The following is a 20,884-nucleotide window of genomic DNA, read 5'->3' as shown; positions in this document are numbered from 1 at the left end:
CATTTGTTATCATTCGGGTGGAGGAAGGCATCTCACTAACTGTTACGAGTGTTTCTTCTAATAAGGTCGTCCAATGCTGCAAAGTCAGCACGCCCAGAATGGCCTAACAAATTAAATGGTACAGAAGAATCTTGATGACATACATTTTTCATTGAAAAGGTTAATCAGGTGAGTGTGATTATCATCTGTGCCATTTCTGGAATGGGAATGCAGCCGGGTTTAATGGATGCCCCTAATGGGCCATCAGGGTCTTGAAAGCTGTACTCCAGGGGCTCCCACAATAAGGTAAATGGACCCACCAATTTTTGTGATGGCTTTTAAAATATTAGGCGCAATTAGAGCCTGGAGATGGAGGGCTGCTGGAACGCTGTGTTGGGTCTTCTAGAGTCTGAGCTTCCATCAAGGGTGAATCACAAAGAAGAATGTGAAAGTAAGGGCTGCATTTACATTCATACTTCAGTAGTAAAATGTGAAGAAAACATCTTATTTGGTAAGGGAAGGAGAGGTGAAAATAACAGAGAATGGCTTTCCCAAGATTCAGCAACATAAAACAAATTGCAAAGCACACACTCCAGTAACGTGCAGCTGAAGAGATGTCTACGGGAAATGTGTGATTATCTTTCTAAACCCAATTAGAGGAAAAGCTGAACTTTCATCCTAAATACTCCACACGACGCACTTGCAGCCATTCCTCAGCCCTCCATGAAGGCAGCTACAGGTCTCTGCTTATTGCCTGTTCTAGGGCAGGGCAGTTTACTCAGGAGAGAGGGCGAACAGAGGGTGTTGGCCCTCGATCGACTTTCAGTCTGGCTGAGTATACAGCAGGCTCTCATAAATGCAATGGATGAAACCACAAGAGATGACCTGGAATAACCACTTCCTTCTCCTCCATCCCCCCGCCGCCAATCCCTCTATGTTGAAAAAAGAACAATTCTCTCCCAAATATAATCAGTCACAAACAAGACAGTATTACAAACTTTCAACTCTGTGCAAATCAAGAGAGACAGAAAATAAAACAACAATGAATTTTAGTACCTAGCAAATGCTGTGCTAAATGTGGAATTAAAAGTTCAATTACATACTTCTCATTTGCACAGAGCTGACCGTGTAGCTGAGGCAGAGAACAAACCCTAGTGAGACAGTCGGGGCAGGGAGGCACTAACCCTTGTGATCACCACAGGGTCAAGTGCTGGCCCCGTGCCATGTGGAAGCTGTCGGTATTTTTCATCAGTGTGGTCTGAGCCTGTGGGGTCATATCTGACACTGTTTCCCTGATGAGCTCCTAGTCCCCCTGCCCAACAGTGCAAGAACTCACACCCACACTCAAGTCCTGGGGTTCGAGGCCTCCGAGGGCTCCTTGCCGATCTGCCCTCTGTCTCATTCCACAGCCACACCCATTCACTCACCTTTTCCAGAACTTTCCAAAGGGCCTCAGGGATCAAGGCCAGGCCTCAGAACCCACCCCCTCCGGAGGCAGTCAACGATCCACTAGGTCTGAAAAGGCTACCACCTCCACACCCTACGTGGAGATCAGAGACACACGTTTCCATAGACAGGCTCCGCCGCGTCCTTCCCTAAATTCAGTTGCCCACAGAATGCTTTTCTGTGCCGACTTCCCATTAACAGCCAGAGGGGAAACGCTGACCTAGTCAGCTGCAGATGCCACCTGAGGGATCTCTTCCCTCACAGCCTCCTCCCGGCTGAAATCGCGAGCTGCTGCTGCTGGGTGCTGCTCCTACGGAGGGGCTGCCTACGGGTGAGCCCCAGGCACATCTATAGCGGAACTCGGGGCCTGCTCCGGCATCCCCGGCACCGACCGTCAGCTCCAGACTAACGCGAGCACAGGCGACACCATTCCACAGACATGTCTTGAAGAAGTGGGAATAAAGTCTCAATCAATCAAATCACAGCGCGGGACTCCACCACCATCGGTGCCTTTTCACGGTCTCAGCCACATTTCTATCCAGATGAAAATCACGGGCAGTGGTGACAGCATTGGAGAGGGCCGTGAGAGGTCACGAGACGTGCGTGTGAAGCCAGTAGGACACCTGCTCGGGGCAGGAGGGCGGGGGCAGGAGACCAGTAGGACACCTGCTAGGGGCAGGAGGGCGGGGCTGCTGCAGCAGGACCAGCCCAGGATGTCACCTCCATGGGAGCCGGCGCCCCCTCAAATGCTGTAGCTCCCGTGACCGTCCCTCCAAACCCTGGATTCTGACGATGCACAGAACCAAAGCGCTGGAGGTGCTGACGGAGCCCACGTACTGCCTCTGGGGCTCCTTTAGGGTCAGAGATGGGCAGGGTCCTCGCTCCACAGAACTGCAAACCTCAAACCTCATCCCTGGACACGGGCACCCAGGCGACCAGGCCTCATGCATGACACAGTTGCATCTGCTGGGGCCTGTTTTCCACCATCTCTGTTTGATTTGAAAAAGGGCTGTTGGGGAGGAAATCACTGGAGAGCCACCAATTCAGACGCACGACGAGTTGGCCGGGTGATGAATGATCCCACGAGCCAGTCATGGGGTTCCCGGGGCAGCTGTGCACCGTCCACTCTCATGGAGCCAAGTACACCCGATCCCTGGGGTCCTTCCAGCCCCTCGCTCCCCAGGAGGCAGCCCCCAGCAGCTCCAACCAGCAGAGCCACTCACTGCATCCTGGAATCTCGTCAGATGGTCCCACAAACACAACGACCAACACTGCGGCTCCCACGGAGCTTTCCTTGAACCTGCCAGGCAGTTCTTTTCACTTGAGGATCCAAGACAAATCATCAACCTTCCAGGGCAGAATCCACTTGTGACTTCCCTGAAGGCAGACAATCTGTGTTCGAAAAAGGTGCTCATACCTAACATTGACGGCGTCCTCCCCGCCACAGTCACGGGCAGGACAGTGCATTAAATCCAGACCAGCGACGGCCTCTGGAAGGCTCAGCACAGGTCGCTTCCCCCACCGGCTCTGGCTGGAGCAGGAAGGCAGGACCATAATAGGTTTATTTCTTCCTCTCTGAAGGATTTACAGAAGGCCGCAGAGGAGAATGAAATTATCCTCACTGCCCAAAGGCACTTTTGAAAGTTCAATTCCACACAACCTGCCTGTTCCACGGCAGCGCTTAGCAGCTGAGAAAGATCAGGAGGCTGAGTTCTCCTGCCAGGGGTGCCGCGGCCACAAAATATACTCAGCAGTCACCCCGAGGTGTCCATCCACAGCTGCCCAGCTGCCAGCGCTGACACGTGTTCCTAAAATACTGATTTCTAACCCCTCTGTGGCATCAGCCTGAGCACGGCCCTCCTTGTCTGAGGAAAGCAGAATTGGAGGGTGTGGAGAGGGGGCACCCCCGGGTCAGTGGCCGCACGTCCACTGGGCTGTCACATGCAGCCATGTAATTTTCTTGAGACAGAGTCTTGTTCTGTCGCCCAGGCTGGAGTGCAGCTGTGCAATCTCGGCTCACTGCAACCTCCGCCTCCCAGGTTCAAGTGATTCTCCTGCCTCAGCCTCCCTAGTTGCTGGGATTACAGGTGCCCACCACCAAGGCTGGCTAATTTTTATATTTTTAGTAGAGATGGGGTTTCGCCACATTGGCCAGGCTGGTCTCGAACTCCTGACCTCAAGCAATCCACCCACCTTGGCCTCCCAAAGTGCTGGGATTATAGGCGTGAGCCATTGCGCCTGGCCAGCAATGTAATTTTAATTAATGAAAATCAGTTAAAACCTGAAATCTGGGTGCCGGTCACACTGTCCACACACCACATGCTCACAGGCTGTGTGGCTGGTGGCCTCGTCATACGCTGCTAATGTTGGACACGTGACCAATTTTCAGATGAAGAAACTCGGCCCCAGCCAGGGCTCTGGACACCCCACCACCATCCTGTCTCTCCACGCAGGGCCTGGACTGCGTGTGTCCCCGGTGTCCAGAGGCCCAGGCCTGGCCACGCCTCTTCATCATCCTCCCTGATGCCTCCGGTGCAGCGTGGTCCTCCAGGGGAACAGAGGATCCGTGATGAATGTGAGTCTGGGCTGGGGAAGTGTTCCTGTGGAACGCATCAGTCTGCTGCGGCTGCAACAAGCACCATAAACCAGGTGACTTAGCAGAAATGTGCCGACTTGGTTTCCCCCAAGACACTATTTCCAAAGAAGGGCATGTCTGGAGGCACTGGGCTCCATCACACACTTTTCCGGAGACAGGATTCAGCCATAACATCGCCAGGGATGCAGGCGGGAGAGCTTGTCCTCCCTGGCCATGCCGTGCAGCGAGTCACCAAGCTGTTGGTCTCAGGGGGCCCTGTACAGAGCGGGGGGGATAACACTCACACCAGGCAGGGCTCATGTAGTAGAAACAAGCTGCCCCGCGATGACGTCCTATGGGAAGCAATCTGACACTGGCAGCTGCTGTATTCTGAAATGGTGACAGTCGTTACTAGCTCTACGTAAGCCACAGCCACAAAAACACACAGGCCTGTTGTGGCTGATTTTACGGACATGGCCTTGAGCTGTATCACATGTATTGAGCCGACATCACAGCCTTCAAAGGCGCTGCCCCCGGGGCTCTGCAGTTACTTCTGCCACCCCTCCCTGCTCTCCAACTGATGTTTGAACCAGCGGGCAGGACGCCTACACTTCCCTTATCCTACAGCCAAACCCAGCTATTCCCCAACCTGCTGAGCAGCTGCATAAAACATCCTTGTTTGTAATCTTTGGCCCCAACCAAAGTCACAGGACTCCCTCCAGAAATCAAAGGATAAAAACGTCCTGACATTAACAAGATAAAAGAGCATGGAGGCAGCAAGATAACTCACAGGGACTCTGAGGGCGCCGCGTGGGATCCCTCGCCTGCTGCTCCACAATACCCGTCTCAACCACGCCCCCCACCGCCCCGCCCACCCGCACACTTTCCAACCCCCCCAGCTCCCCTGACCCGCACACTTGCCCCCGGCCAAGCCCCCACCTACCCGCACACTTTCCACCCCCCATCCCTGGCATCCATCTCCTCAAGCCGCCAGCCCTCTTCTTCCTTCCCAGCCTGGCTGCTTCCTCGTGGTTCGTGGTTCTCGGCTCCCCACGGCGGGGCCTGTATCCCACTCACCCTCACGCAGGGTACCCAGCGCATCTGCGACTCACGCGGGGTACCCAGCGCATCTGCGACTCACGCAGGGTACCCAGCACATCTGCGACCGCAGACTCACATCTGCGGCTCCCTGGGCTCAAACCTCGCACACGCCTGGACCCTCCACTCTCCACCAGCACGAACCACACACCATGACTCCTTCCTTGAACCCTCTGAGCCCCCCGCCGCCCCCGCCAGTGCAAGACCACATCTCCCCTCAAATTAAAACACAGTCCCAGAGCAGACGTCTGCTCTGTGCCAGGTACATGGGAGCTCGGAGAGGACTCCTGTCCGGTAGGAGTGACCAGAGCCCGAGAGAAATAGACGAACGTGGCTGGGCGCCCTAGGGGGGGAGTGGCCGGGCTTGGGTCTGTGCCTCCGCACTGTCCCCCGTCTGCTGGCCTCAGCCTCAGTCCAGCCTGCCTCTTGCTTCTGGGGCAACATTCCTGACCAATCCCTCTGCCATGGACCCATCAGGGCTCCTCAGTTCCCATGACCATGAGTTGGAATCCCCCTGGGTTCGTCTGACCACAGAACCTTGCGGGTGGGGTCCAGTGGGGGCCACACGGTTCCCAAGTTGCCCTCCAGCCCTTTCCTCCCTGCCCACCCCCAAGGCTCCAAACTGAGACACAGATGTCCAGCAAAGCCCTGGAACCCTCATGTCCAGCCTGCAAATGGGAACAACGATGTCACAGGACAAGTATTAAATGGCTCGCAGCACATGAGATGCTTGTTGATGAGCCTGGAAGGTGTCGAGCTCAAGGGTCAGGAGACATCGATGCTGCCACTGCAATGGGGATGCCACGTACTGCCATCGAGGCTCTTCTTGCTGGATCTCCCTCTCCACTGATCAGTTTCAACTTCCTGTCCAAACCCTCCCTGTGCAGCCTTCTTTCTTTGGAAGAAATTCAAATAATATAGAAATAGACCGATTTGTGCAGTGGAGGACTGCACTGATGTTTAAGCGTTTGGACCTACTTTTTGTCTGAGACACGGTCTTGCTCTGTTGCCCAGGCTGGAGCGCAATGGTGCGATCCTAGCTCACTGCAGCCTCAACCTCCTGCGCTCCGCACAAGCAATCCTCTCACATCAGCCTTCTGAGTAGCAGGGACTGCAGGCACACAACATCATGCCCAGCCAATTAAAAAACAAAATTTTTAAGAGATGGGGTCTTTACCAGGCTGGTCACAAACTCTTGGCCTCATACAATCCTCCTGCCTCAGCCGCCTAAAGTGCTAGGATTTCAGGCATGAGCCACTGAGAGGTGACAGCGTGCTAGCAGTCCTCGCTCCGGCACCTCCTCGGCCTCGGCCCCCACTCTGGCAGCAGTTGGAGGAGCCCCTCACTCAGCCCGCCACGGCACTGTGGGAGCCCCTCTCTGAGCTGGCTGAGGCCGGAGCCGCCTCCCTCTGCTTGCGGGGAGGTGTGGAGGGAGAGGCGCGGGTGGGAACCGGGGCTGTGCTCAGGGCTGGCCGGCCAGTGCGAGTTCTGGTGGGTGCCGGCTGGGGATCAGCGGGCCGTACACCGAGCAGCACCGGCAGGCACCACCGGCCCAGGGCAGTGAGGGGCTTAGCACCCGCCAGCAGCTGCAGAGGGTGCACTGGGTCCCCCAGCAGTGCCGGCTAGACAGCGCTGCGCTCGAGTTCTCGCGGGGCCTCAGCTGCCTCCCCGAGGGGCAGGGCTGGGGACCTGCAGCCCGCCAAGCCCGAACCCCCCCACCCCCTCCCCCGCCCGCGCTGTGGCCCAGACTCCCCAAAGAGCGCTGCCCCCTGCTCTGCAGCGCTGGGTCCCATGGACCACCCAGGGGCTGAGGAATGCAGGTGCACAGCTGCACAGCCCGGACTGGGGGGCAGCTCTGCCTGCAGCCCCCCTGAGAAATCCACTGGGTGAAGCCAGCTGGGCTCCTGAGTCTGGTGGGAACTTAGAGAGCTTTTATGTCTGGCTGAGGGATTGTAGAGACACCAATCAGCACTCTGTGTCTAGCTCAGGGTTTGAAAATACACCAATCAGTACTCTGGTTAGTATCTAGCTAACCTAGTAGGGACTTGGAGAACTTTTCTGTCTAGCACTCTGTGTCTAGCTCAAGGATTGTAAAGGCACCAACCAGCACTCTGTCAAAACGGAGCAATCAGCTCTCTGTAAAATGGACCAATCAGCAGGATGTAGGTGGGGTCAGATGAGGGAATAAAAGCAGGTGGCCTGAGCCAGCAGTGCCAACCAGCTGTGGTCCCCTTTCACACTGGTAGAAGCCTTATTCTTTCACTCTTTGCAATAAATTTTGCTGCTGCTCACTCTTTGGGTCCACGCTGTCTTTATGAGCTGTAACACTCACCTCGACAGTCTGCAGCTTCACTCCTGAAGCCAGCAAGACCACGAACCCACTGGGAAGCACAAACAACTCCAGACGCACTGCCTTTATGAGCTGTAACACCCACCGGGAAGGTCCGCAGCTTCACTCCTGACAGCAAGACCACGAACCCACCAGAAGGAAGAAGCTCCAGACACATCTGAACGTCTGAAGGAACAAACTGTGGACACACCATCTTTAAGAACTGTAACACTCACCGCGAGGGTCCGTGGTTTCATTCTTGAAGTCAGTGAGACCAAGAACCCACCAATTCCGGACACACCACCACACCCAACCTATTACCTACTTTTCTTTTAAAACAATGTGTATAGTTTTGACAATAAAAAGTCATATCCTTTCACTTTTGGAAGTTCAAAATACTTCTCTGTTCTCTTCTCCTGGAACTTCTATTATTCAGCTGTCGGACCTACAGCGCTCATTTTCTTTTAACATGTCACTTCTGTTTTCTGTTTCTCTGTGTTTTTGTTCCTGGAAAATTCTCTCGCCTTCCCATTCCAATCCTTTAGTGAGTATCTCAGCTTCTGCCGTCCTGCTGTTAACTTCCCTGGCATTTCTTTCCACGAATGCTCCTTTCAGGCTGCAGCCGCCTCCTGGTGATGGATTCAACGCCAGCTCCTCCCTTCCAGTTTACATGTAGCCTCATAAACATGGGACGGGGCAGGGCCATCCATGGGTACCAAACTGGGGGAAATTCTAATGGGGAACAAGGTATCATGTGGTTTAAAACTATTCCCCACACACTGCTATTCGCTGCAAAGGGAGAGAAAGAATAGTAATTATATGTTAGCAAGACCACCAGCTCTGAGGTATAACCAAAATGAACACCGGAGTTGAGAGGACATGGGCCTCGCGGCTCCAGGAGCGACACCATGAAGAGAAGGGTGCCCACTGTCCACCCAGGAGTAACGCCATGAAGAGGTGGCACCCACCATCCACCCAGTGCTCCTTTATTTTTACAACTTTTACATGTGAAGTTATTTCCAAACACAAAGGTCTTAAAGACGGGTTCCGCTTTCTCTTCTGTCACCCATCCTCTGTGTCTTCTGCCTTCTGGGTGGTGAGTCTCGCAGTTCCCATCAGCCTCTGGAGACGGAGGGTGCGTGTCCCCCGGGGCGTCCCCACAGTTTCACCCTCTGCAGTTCACATAACAAGTAAGTGGTGTGTCGTGAAACATGTGAAATTACCCCACACCATTGAATGTGCTTCTCCAGCCACACAAGCCCGAGACATGAATACATGCTTTAGTGTCAAGAACATTCACACGTACTCAATTAATTCTTTCCAGCTAATTCAACCTAGAAGAAACTGCCTTAGGTTTTTTCCTAGAATATGTGGCATTACAAGCTTTCTTTGAGATGAGACATAATAGCATTTTAACTTTTGTGATGCCAGGACTTAATGATTTCCATATTTGTTTGATAATGTCTTCTATCTCTGGCCTCCCTTCTGTGGCATTAAAAGTAGTTAAGAGATGAGGTGCCTGCTACGACACACACAGCCAGAGAGGCTGGGACCGGAACACCCCTCTGCCTCTCGCGGCCCAGTCCCGTACCCCGTGCACCCGATGTAACACCTGTGCCTCTGCACACAGGGCTGGTATCCCGGGTCTTGCCAGCTCTAAGGAGTCACACTCACCACTGAGGCCCTTGTCAGCAGCATGGCCCAGGGAAGGCAGGTGCAGGCATCAGACAGGCTGCTCTGGGGACCTCTCACCTCTGCCGCCACAGGGAGGCCATCCTTGGCCAATGGCTCACAGGCTGGGCTGCACCTTCCGTGTCCAGGCGAAACCACACCTCGTAGGGCAGCTGAGGACTGAAGGAGTCCCATGAGGAAGGCGCTGTGGGAGCAGGTTGGACAGAGGAACCATCCAGGGGCTGGAGATGTCGTGACACCGTTGTGAAGACATCAGGCTGCTGCTTCACTGGATCTCACCAGCACCGGGATGAGCTGCAATCAGTCAATGGTTGTAATCATGAGGCAGAGGTCTTCACACTTCCACCGGCATCAGAACCACCTGGAGGGCTTGTTAAACGCCTTCTGCTGGGCCCACCCAGGAGTCCCGGGGCGGGGCCCAAGAGTCTGTCCGTCAAGCTCCCAGGCACTGTTGGTGCTGCTGGTGCAAGAAACATTCTCTGATGTGAAGGGCTCAACCTCCAGTGAACAGGGAGATACACTCCATTAACCCCCTTCAAAGCTGCAGCTGAAACCCCATTTTACATGGGAGAGTGACCAAGGCAAAAACTCACAAGCACCAGAACAACAGACTCGGCGAGCACAAGGTAACAGCTTCCGCGTGCTTCGTGAGATAAAGAGCAGACGGAGGGCCTGCTTAGAGCTGGGAATGCAGGACCGGAGGTCCTCATGGAGGCATCTGAGAACCCCAGCAATGAGCTGCAGGGGCTGGAAGCACGTGGAGTCCTTTAGGCAGGTGTCTGAAAATCCACATCCAAACCTGTGGCTTCTCCAGGCCCCTTCCCTGCACACAGCACCCCAACCTCATCTCCTTGACCAGAGAAATGGGTGAGAGGGAAGCAGACGCCGCACGGGCTTTGGACGTGTGCCCTGTGGATGAAGCGTCTCAATAAGTGCAAAGTTCACACAAGGAACAGTGTTGCCCCGGCCGATGACTGCCTTTTAGGGACCACGCCAGGATGCACTTCAGCCTGAGGAGATACGTGTGCTGTATAAGAGATTTAGGGAGTGAAGTCGCCAGGCCTCACCCAAGCAGGAGGCTATAGCCCTGGCCACAGTGGGTTGAGTCATGGGATAACCGTTTGCAAAGCAAACCCGGTGGGGAGCACCTCCGCCCCCACCCAGGTCACAGACAAGAACGGTACACAGCCTCTCACTGAGCGCTCTCCTGCTGCATGGCTTAACTGCGCATTTGTACGGGTATCGCAGACCTGATACATGTCTTTTTACAAACGTTTATATTCATTCATTCGTTCATTCGTTCGTTCACTCATTCATTCTCCAACCCACTTATTGCAGGTCAGGGTCACAGGTGGCAGGAGCCCATCCCAGCAGCTCAGGGTGCCAGGCGGGAACCAGGCCTGGACAGAGGCCACCCCAGGCACTGAGACAGGGACCCAGGGGACAGCAACTCACCGCACGTGCACGGCTTTGGGATGTGGGAGGAAACCCAGTCCCCAGAGAAACTCACACAGCCCTGGGGGAAGGAGCCAACCCGCGCATGTGCAGCACGCCAGCTGGGACCAACATTTTCCTCATCAGTGTCATAAGGAAACGCCCTTGAACAGAAGAGCGTTATTCAGGCATCTGCCATGCTCACTTCTGGCTCATCTGAAACTCAGGATGCAGCCCTGTGAGCCCATGGGGAGGGGAGGGGCGGGAGGAGTGCCGCCACCAGGGCCAGGAAGGGGCGGCAGAGAGGACGGAGGATGCAGGGGTGCCGGGTCATGCGGGTGAGAGGCAGCCCTTCACGCTCACACACGCCCCCGTGACTCCTTGGCTTCTTACCGGGCGCCCGTGTGTTATTAGATGAGAGTAAAACAGACTCACGTAAAATAATGTCCAGCTGGTCTGCACAACGATTTTTACAACTATGAGGAAGCAGCACTGAAATGTCCTTAAGAAAAAACTGTAAAAGGACCGTGAAACTCATCTGGAGTTGAAGTCCTCCCAGGTGTTCCTACAGCTTTCCCGTTACAATGTAGATACATCCGCAAACTCACGGTCTTCACCTTCTTATTTAAAACAAGCGTCCAGCACACCCAGACAAGAGCAAACAGGATTCGAAGAAAGAACGGACCCTCAACACAGCCTGGCAGGACCAGGGTCGCTCTGTGACAAACGCCTGGGAAATAAGGGATTGAAGGCGAAGCCACACTCACGTTTTACACCAGATTCCAGCATCCCCATGAAATGTCAGCATCTGTCACAACGAGCAGAGACGCTGCTGCCGAACCCCCACTCCAAGTGCAGGAAGGGCGCTCCGACTCCACACCAGTGTGGGGGTTTCCTCCAATGCTTCTCCCCTGCACCAACTCTGGTGGCACTGAGGCAAGAACAGTCATTCATAGCCTGTTACAGGTTGTAAAACTTGGGGGGACTTTGCTCCCCAAATCTCTTACAAGGCACATGCATCTCCTCTGGCTGAAGCACCATCCACGAAGACTCTTCAAACCACACAGAATTCATCAATTCATCAAGACACACCACTTGTCTGAGTCAGCTGGGGCTGATAAAATGAAAGCCATAGACCGGGGGGCTCATCAATGAACAGCAGAGTTCATTTCTCACAGTTCTGGAGGCTGCAGATCCAGGGTGGAGGCAACGGCAGTGTCTGGTGAGGACCCACTTCCTGGCTCAGACGGTGCCTTCCAGCCACGCCCTCCCATGCAGGACAGACCTCGGGTCTCTTCCTCTTCCTACAAGGGCACGAATAGCAACATGGGGCCCCCACCCTCATGGCCACATCTCGCCCTCATCGCCCCCTAGGGCCCTACCTCTAAGCACCATCCCACTGGGGACCAAGGCTTCAACACAGGAATTCGGGGGCACACGTTCAGTCCATTTGAAAATAGATTTAGAAACTTAGAAACCTTTAGAGACTTAGAGACCTATAGACTTAGAAACTTAGAAACTTTTAGACTTAGAGACTTAGAGACTTAGAAACTTAGAAGCTTAGAAAAGCCCCACCAGGTGGCCATCTAAAAGCCCCCGCCCAATGACCAGGTGGCCATCTAAAGCACCCACCCAATGACCAGGTGGCCATCTAAAGCACCCGCCCGATGTCCGTGTGGCTATCTAAAACACCCACCCAAATTCCTGGAACTCAAACAGAAGAACAAGTCCGGGAAATACCCCGCGCGGGTTCAAACCAGGTTCAAACCAACCAATCAGAGTAAGACACCTTGCCCAGGCCATAACCTGCTCCAATCATCTTGCGCCTCAAGCTTTGTGAATTTTTGTGGTTTTTGCCTTTATAAACTGTCTGTAACAAGCATTCGGGGTCCTGTGGCCAACTTAGGACATAGGACCCTAGCGCGCTAGCAATAAATCTCTCCGCTGTGACTTCCGTGTCGAGTGGTCTCTCGCGGCGACCCCTGCCCAGGAAGGAATCTAAAAACTAGGTTCCAACACATTGCACCACTTAGATGTTGGATGCGTGTCCCAAAATTAGTGTGACTTCCCCAAATACAGCATCTCCCTACCACCCAGCCCCCTGCCCTGGTATCACCCCATCCCGGCAGCTCGGGGTGCGGGTGGAACTGGCAATGGTACCACCATTCCACTCCCTGCCAGGTCCTGCACAAAACCCCGCATCCTCTCCCCCAAACCTGCATCCTGCTCATCACCCCCATCCGACAAACCCTGGAGATTGACACCTCTCACCACTGCCCCACCCCCATCCGACAAACCCTGGAGACTGACACCTCTCACCACTGCCCCACCCCCATCCCACAAACCCTGGAGATTGACACCTCTCACCACTGCCCTACCCCCATCCCACAAACCCTGGAGACTGACACCTCTCACCACTGCCCCACCCCCATCCCACAAACCCTGGAGATTGACACCTCTCACCACTGCCCTACACCGACCTGGCCAGCAACCATCCTCCCACAGCCTGACTGGCCCAGCAGCCTCCTGTCCCATAACCTTCCTTCACACCACCACTGAAAGGGTTCTCGTAAACCTCGCAAATCCCAAGCCACGCTGCATCATTCTGCTCAAAACCCTCCGCGATGGCCCCGAACACTTTGTCCTTAAAGAGCCTGAAGGCCTCATGCAATGTGGTTCGAGCTACGACTCCCAGTCTCCTCCCAGTCTCCTCCCACACTCTGGCTACACAAACCCTTCCCTGCTCCTCATCAGCGCCCAGCGTGTGGTCTCAGAAGGTGGGGGGTAGGGGGAGCGTCCAGAGGTGATGGCCCCCTGCACCCCGGAAACAGAGGTGGAGAGAGCTGCTGTGTCTCAGCATGGGGGGGGCCGCACACAAAACGACTCTGCGACTGCAACAGCTATTACCTTATCCACATCCACAATTTTAACAGTTTTATTTTTAGTTGACAAATAATGACTGTGCATATTTATGGAGTCCGATATGATGCTTTCATCCTGCATACAATGTGGAACGACCAAATTGAGTAATTAGCATATCCATCACCTCAAGGCTTTACCATTTGTTTGTGGTGAAAACATTTTAAATCTCCTCTTCTGGCTGTTTTGAAATATGCAGCTCCACGTTATTATTAACTGCAGTCACCACACTGTGCAGCCTCCAGAGTCACCAGCTCACCCACCTGACTCTCCACACCCACCCCGCCCTGCCAGCCACCACCCCGCTCCCCACCCCGCCCTGCCAGCCGCCACCCCGCTCCCCACCCCGCCCTGCCAGCCACCACCCCGCTCCCCACCCCGCCCTGCCAGCCGCCACCCCCGCTCCCCACCCCGCCCTGCCATCCACCACCCCGCTCCCCCCACCCCACCCTGCCATCCACCACCCCGCTCCCCCCACCCCGCCCTGCCAGCCGCCACCCCCGCTCCCCACCCCACCCTGCCATCCACCACCCCGCTCCCCACCCCACCCTGCCAGCCGCCACCCCCGCTCCCCACCCCGCCCTGCCAGCCGCCACCCCCGCTCCCCACCCTGCCCTGCCAGCCGCCACTCCACTCGCCCGGCCCAGCCCTGCCAATCACCACTCTGCTCTCCCCACCACACCCCTGCTCTGCCTCCATACATTTGCCTTTTCATAGATTCCCACGTGAGTGAGATCAGCTGTGCTTGTCTTTCTGTGCCTGGCTTATTTGTCATGGTGTCCCCCAGCTCCATCCATGTTTCCACAAACGACAGGATTTCATTCTTTTTTAAGGTTAAATAGTATTCCATTGTGTACATGCCACATTATCTTCACCCACCCATCACTGCTGGGCACACAGGCAGATTCAGCATCTTGGCTGCTGAGAACGCACCGGAGGGGAGGACAGCCCTGGCCCTGTCACACCAGTCTCTGTAACACGGAGATGTCTCAACCATGCTGGAGTGACAGCCTCCAAGTCTAAGGGCTGGAATCCACAAAGACCACTCATTCCATGTCTATCTCAGGCTGCGGGGAGGCTGCTCTGGGGGCATCTCCCATCCAAGGGCTCAGCTGACTGAGCCTCCAACAGCGGAAACATCGCAGTGGCCACGGGAGAGGGAGACGCACACTGCCCAGAGGGCCCTTCCCACAAGGAGGTCTCACCCACGAGGGGAAGAAGCCCCTGCCTGCCAGAAGGGAAGAGCAAGAAAGGGCCTGACGCCGGAGCCACACAGCCTGGGTGACCTCAAAGCCTCAGGCCAACAGCCAAGAAGAGGAGCCTGAGCCACCCGGAGACGCTGAACCTCCCAATGCTTCACCAGTAACCATGGGAACCTCTGCACTCCGAGACAACCACATCCACATTGCCACAGCAAGAGGAGGGGCTCGGGCCCCGTGCTCTGCTGCTAGCTGACGGGGGTCTAGCTCCGTCAGGACACACCTCGGACACCCCCATGTCCAGAGCCTATGCCAGCACCTGGCAGGGATCATGCTCTGTAAACGTTTTCCAACAGAACGACGGTTAACAGAGTCCCGGATAGACCTGCAGGCAGGAGGGCTGCTGGACACTGTCATGAAACCACAGCATGCCTAACGGACTTCCCTGCCCGCAGAAAGACCCTCCCGGCAGCTTCCGGGCTGAGGGACGGCCTCAAGGCCACGCTGGATGGAGGAGCGGCTTCATCCAAGACTGCAGGACTGGACTCTAACCCCGCCTTCCCCTTCATGGGCCACATTTCCTGCCTATCTGCTGCAGACAACGGTGCATATTTGCTCCATCTGCCTAATTAAATCTAATTGAATTGATTTGCAATGTGAGAAATTAGATATGACAGCACGTAAGGTAGATGAATCACAGGGTGGCTGCATCAAATTGGTCATCCTGGCAGGGTCAAAAGGCACCCAGCAGTTTAGGGTCTTCCACGGTGCCTGCCTTCCTAGCTGTCACATGGAGACAGACATGAAACCTTAAAGCTTGGAAGGAGGATTCTGCAAAACCTCATCATTTTACCCAAAGGGAAAGTGACTCTGGAGGGCGGGAGTCTCCCAGGACCCCACGTCGCATGCAGCTCAGCAGGACCCGGCCTGCCCTCGGTTCCACTTCTGCACTTGCAGGCAAGGTTGTCTCACTTCAGGTCATCTTGTAAAAGGCAAAGAGAGCCTCTTTAGCCCCCGGCTTTCCTCTGGAGGTGCAAAGTGCTTCTGTGAGTCAAGAGCTTGAACCTGGAACCAACAGTTGCTTGCACATCCACAAACCAATCCCAGAGGCAGGATGCAGACCAGGAGGCACGGGATTCCGTGGGGGTGGGTTGGTGGGGCGGGGCGGGGCTGGCCAGGGATGCTTAGACACTGCATTCATCTAACATTTCTGTAGGACCAAGAAGCTGCCGCAGGAAAAACCCTAAATTCCCTCCTAAACCTGAGATGCTGTTGCTACCGCTGGAGCACGGCCCGCCTGGCTTGGCCTCTCCTGCCCATCCCTCTGCCCTGCCTGGTGGTTACTGGTCTCCCCCGCCTCTCTGTTCTGCAGCAGACACAGTACCGTGCTTCCAGCACAGGGAACAGACCAGGGCGCTGACCTACCCAGGGAGGCCGCGTAGCCAAACACTCCTTTTTCTCTGACCACATGTTTACTCTCCCCATCTAGCTGTGTTCTCCTCCCACGCCCCTCCCCAGCCCTGGCACCCCCATTCTACCTTCTACCTCTAGGAATCTGCAACCCCAGGGGCCTCCTATGAGGGGAATTACACAACACGGTCTTTCTGTAACTGGCTCGTTCCACTCAGCATAGCGTCCTCGGGGTTCATCCACACCGCAGCCTCGTTGGGATTTCCTTCCTCTTTGAGGCTGGCACATGTTCGGCTGCGTGGATGGGCCGCTCTTCACTCATCCTCCCATCCGTGGACGGACACACGGGCAGCCGCCACCCCTGGCTGCTATGCAGAAGCCGCTGTAAGCCTGGGTGTGCAGGGGCTGCCCGAGACCCCGCTGTCCATCATTTGGATCAACTCGGGAGTGGAACTGCTGGTCACACGGTGGTTCTGTTTCGAGTTTTCGATGAATCTCCACACACCACTTCCCACAGCACCTGCCCCATATTCCGTTCCCAACAGCAGCACCCATGACCCAATTCCTCCACATCCTCCCAACACTTGTTATTTTCTGTGGTTTTGCCAGTGGCCGTCCTAAGGGGCAAAAGGGGCTTCCTCAGCACTGACTCACGCACACTTATGTGCGCTGTTACAGGGAAGCACCGCCCCATGCTCTGTGTGGCGCAGCCCCCAGACACCTGTGGATGTGGCCCCAGTCACTAGCCCAGCTTCCCGGTAGCAGAAGCAGCTCTCCTGGGCCCTCCCCGTCCTCAGCTGACTGGGATCCTGACGTGCTTTGCACTCCACCGCGTGTCTTTTAGAATTCTCTTTGCCTCTTTGTCATGGGATTCTTCTTTCTCAAGGGTCTTATTTATCATTTACATTAGATCTTCCTGCCCACACAACCCACCCTCTGCTCCCAGAACCGGCCACCTTCCGGCCTCGTGCTCTCTGAGACAGAGCAGTCCTGTGATCCACCCTCCCTGGGCAAGGCTTCCACCCTGCAGCCCAGCAGCTGCCCACGCACGCACGGGTGCAGAGAAGGTGCCACCTGGCATCATCTGAACCCCAAGAGAACAGCTTCCGACCGCAGGGAGAGCGCATCCCTCGTCTGTCACGCGTACATCTCACCAGGGCTACACTGCTCACATTCTCCGCAGCCTGACCTTTTGGGTGTCTGCGGCTTCTCAGCCCCCACCCCTGGCCTTTCTTCTGCTTTTCTATTGAAATCCTGAGCATTTCTCAAAATTAAGATGAAATAAAGCACCCTTCTTGATGTGCACACGCCACACGGGTCCTGGTTGCCTTTCACCTTCAGCCGTGACCTGAATCACATCTGCGGGCTGGAAGTCCACGTCCACGGCCTTGGCGACTGGGGGGGGGGTGCCTTATTTACCCTGAATTCCTCACAGCCTCCGAAAACCACCCACAGAGGGAGAGGGAGCCAGAAGCGGAAGCCACACCCTGCCCACCATGAAGGGATGAGGGGAGGGAATGGGGGACGTAGCCCTACAAACCCAATAGCACTGACCCGGGGCCTGGGGGGAGCGAGAACAAGGGGCAGCCAGTAAGGGGCACGGCCAGGTGGGTGGGAAGGCCACATAGTGAGGATCTCCCAGCAGGAGGGCCAAGGACATTCCACACCATGCCCTAGAGTTTAGGGGTGTCAGGAAATGCTCCGGGATGGCTTGGGCACAGAGGGGAGGTTTGCAAAGGACCTGGGGGCACAGAGGGGCGGTGTGCAAAGGACCTGGGGGCACAGAGGGGCGGTTTGCAAAGGACCTGGGGGCACAGAGGGGTGGTTTGCAAAGGACCTGGGGGCACAGAGGGGCGGTTTGCAAAGGACCTGGGGGCACAGAGGGGAGGTTTGCAAAGGACCTGGGGGCACAGAGGGGCGGTGTGCAAAGGACATGCGGCTGAGGCTGGAGACACAAGGGAAGCAGATCCCAGCCACGCTCTGCTGAGGGGATCTGTGATAGGACATCGAACCTGTACCTGGACAGGTGGCTCTGGTGGTGGCACTGGGTGGGTGAGGACAAACCTGCAGGTCCCCACTGTGAGGCTCCTGAGGTAGAATCAAGAAAGCACCAGTGGAATTACACAGCCTCTGAGGGAAGGGGAGGAGGGAGGGGAGGAGGGAGGAGGGAGGGAAGGAGGGAGGAGTGGTGGGAGGGGAGGAGGAAAGGGAGGAGGAGGCGCTTTCGAGACCCAGAAGGGAAGCACCATCCTGGCAAGGCTGAGCAAAGGAAGAAGAACCAGAACCAGAAAGGAAGACGGCCACATCTCCAACCTTCCATCAGGCTGGAGTGGCAATTCCCAAACTAGATTCCCATGGGAAAAAGAACATTCCATAGTCAAAGAAGTCGAAGAATCACGGAATAAACACACTGATTCAGGCGCCTGCAATGACAAGTGGCCATAAGCGCTCTGAAAAGTCCTGCAGTGAACCGCACTCTGCCATGCGTGTGCATGGCTCATCCTAAACGACTTTTCTTAATGTCTGTATCAGAAACTAAATGCCCAAGGATGATTATTCTGGCCGAGATGGCTGACTAGAAGCAGTGCCCTTTGGAGGCTCCAATTGAGAAAAACCATAATAAGCATGTGAATCCTTCACCAGCAACCAAGGTATCCAGGTTCTCTCATCAAACTTCACTAGAAGGCTGGCACGACCCACAGAGAGGAGGAAGAGCAGTGTGGTGTGGGGGCCACCCGAGAAACACACAGGGAAGGGGAGCCCCTCCCCCCAGCCAAGGGAGATGGTGAGTGAGGCACTACCCAGGGGGGAACTGTGAGTGAGCGCGCTACCCAGCGGGGGGAACTGTGAGTGAGGCACTACCCAGCGGGGAACTGTGAGTGAGCGCGCTACCCAGGGGGGAACTGTGAGTGAGAGCACTACCCAGCGGGGGGAACTGTGAGTGAGCTCGCTACCCAGCGGGGGAAACTGTGCAACCCCCACAGATCAGAAGATCCCACTCGCAAATTCACCACACTGGGGCCTAGAGTCCCAGCCCCGGAACGTGAAGATTCTTACAGCCTCTCAGCCGGAATCTACTTAATCCTACAGAACTCCCCAGCGAAAGGGTGACCAGCACTGGCTGCAGCTGCCTGCTGTCTAAGCTGTTTGAACTCCCTGGGGAGGGGCAGCAACCAGCTGCCCTGGGGCTCGCGATGGCCTAACACACTAAGCTCTTGGGCACCCATTTCTGTAGCTCCTGGCTGCACTTTTCCCCTGCCGGAGCCAGGGAAGCTGGATGGCTTGGTTCCAAGACTGTTCGCCACAGCCCAACACACCCTGTGGCAGTCTGTGGCCAGAGTGCCTCTTCAGGCCGACCCTGTCCCATCCTTCTTCAGTGGGTGGCTTTCCTGCAGGAACTCCAATAACTTCAGCCAGAGGCTCAGGGACAGACCCCAGAACTCCCTAGACCTGAGCCCCTAGCTGCAGGGTGGCCACAGTCTCTGCGGACCAGCAGACTTAGCCTCTCCTCCTGGTAGTTCTCAGGAATCCAGGCAGCCCAAACGAATGGGCTTTCCTGCAGCGAAACACACCCTCTCCACCAAAGGACAAGGTGCTTCATTAAACGGGGCCTGCTCCTCATGCCACCCAACTGGCTGAGACCCTCCGACAGGGGTTGTCAGACACCCTGTAAAGGAGCGATCCTACTGGCATCAGGTTGGCACCCCTCAAGGTCAGAGGTCCAAGAAGAAGGAACAGGCACCCATCTTGGCTGTTCTCCAGCCTCCTTGAGCGACAGCTCCAGGCACAGGAGCGAGTCAGAGGAATAGGGCCTGAAGTGAACCCTCAGCAAACCGCAGCAGCCCTACAGAAGAAGGACCTGATTATTGAAAGAAAAACAAACAAGCAGAAAGCGACAACAGCATAAACAACAACAACAACAAAAAAGAACCCCACAAAAACCCCGTCCGAGGGTCAGCAGCCTCAAAGACCAAAACTAGACAAACTCACAAAGATGAGAAAGAATCAATGAAAAAAAAAGCTGAAAACCCAAAAGGCCAGAGTGTCTCTTCTCCTCCAAATGATCGCAAGTCAAGGTGCAGAACTGGACAGAGGATCAGATGGACAAATTGACAGAAGTAGGCTTCAGAAGATAGGTAATAAAAAACTACGACGAGCTAAAGGAGCATGTTCTAACCCAATGCAAAGAAGCTAAGAACCTTGATAAAAGGTTAGAGGAATTGCTAACTAAAATAACCAGTTTATAAAGAAAAATAAACAACCTGATGGAGCTGAAAAACACAGCACGAGAACTTCATGAAGCACACACAAGTGTCAATAGCTGAATCGACCAAGTGGAAGAGAAGATATCAGAGCATTAAGATCATGTTACTGAAATAAGGCATACAGAGAAGAATAGAGAAAAAAGAATGAAAAGGAATGAACAAAGCCTCCAAGAAATACGGGACTTCATAAAAAGATCAAACCTATGATTGATTGGAGTACCAGAAGGAGACAGGGAGAATGGAAACAATCTGGAAAACACACTACAGAATATTATCCAGGAGAACTTCCACAACCTAGCAAGGCAGGCCAACATGCTAGGAATTCAGGAAATACAGAGAATACCATTAAGATACTCCACGAGAAGATCAACCCCAAGACACATAATCATCAGATTCTCCAAGGCTGAAATGAAGGAAAAAGTGTTAAGGGCAGCCAGAGAGAAAGGCCAAGTCACCTACCAAGGGAAGCCCAGTCAGACTAACAGCAGACCTCTAGCAGAAACCCTACACACCAGAAGAGACTGGGGGCCAATATTCA

At 55.0% G+C, this 20,884-nt stretch overlaps 1 protein-coding gene across 2 annotated transcripts in view; it reads right to left on the bottom strand.

The window, feature by feature from the left end:
- The window catches only part of DLGAP2 (DLG associated protein 2), a 928,742-nt gene that overhangs the window by 743,656 nt on the left and 164,202 nt on the right, over positions 1-20,884 (bottom strand). The window lies entirely within an intron of this gene.

The sequence above is a fragment of the Chlorocebus sabaeus genome, chromosome 8, assembly GCF_047675955.1.
Source record: "Chlorocebus sabaeus isolate Y175 chromosome 8, mChlSab1.0.hap1, whole genome shotgun sequence".
In the NCBI taxonomy this organism is placed as follows: Eukaryota; Metazoa; Chordata; class Mammalia; order Primates; family Cercopithecidae; genus Chlorocebus; species Chlorocebus sabaeus.
The sequence above is the reverse complement of the archived record's forward strand: the minus strand, read 5'-3'. Positions and strand labels throughout refer to the sequence as shown.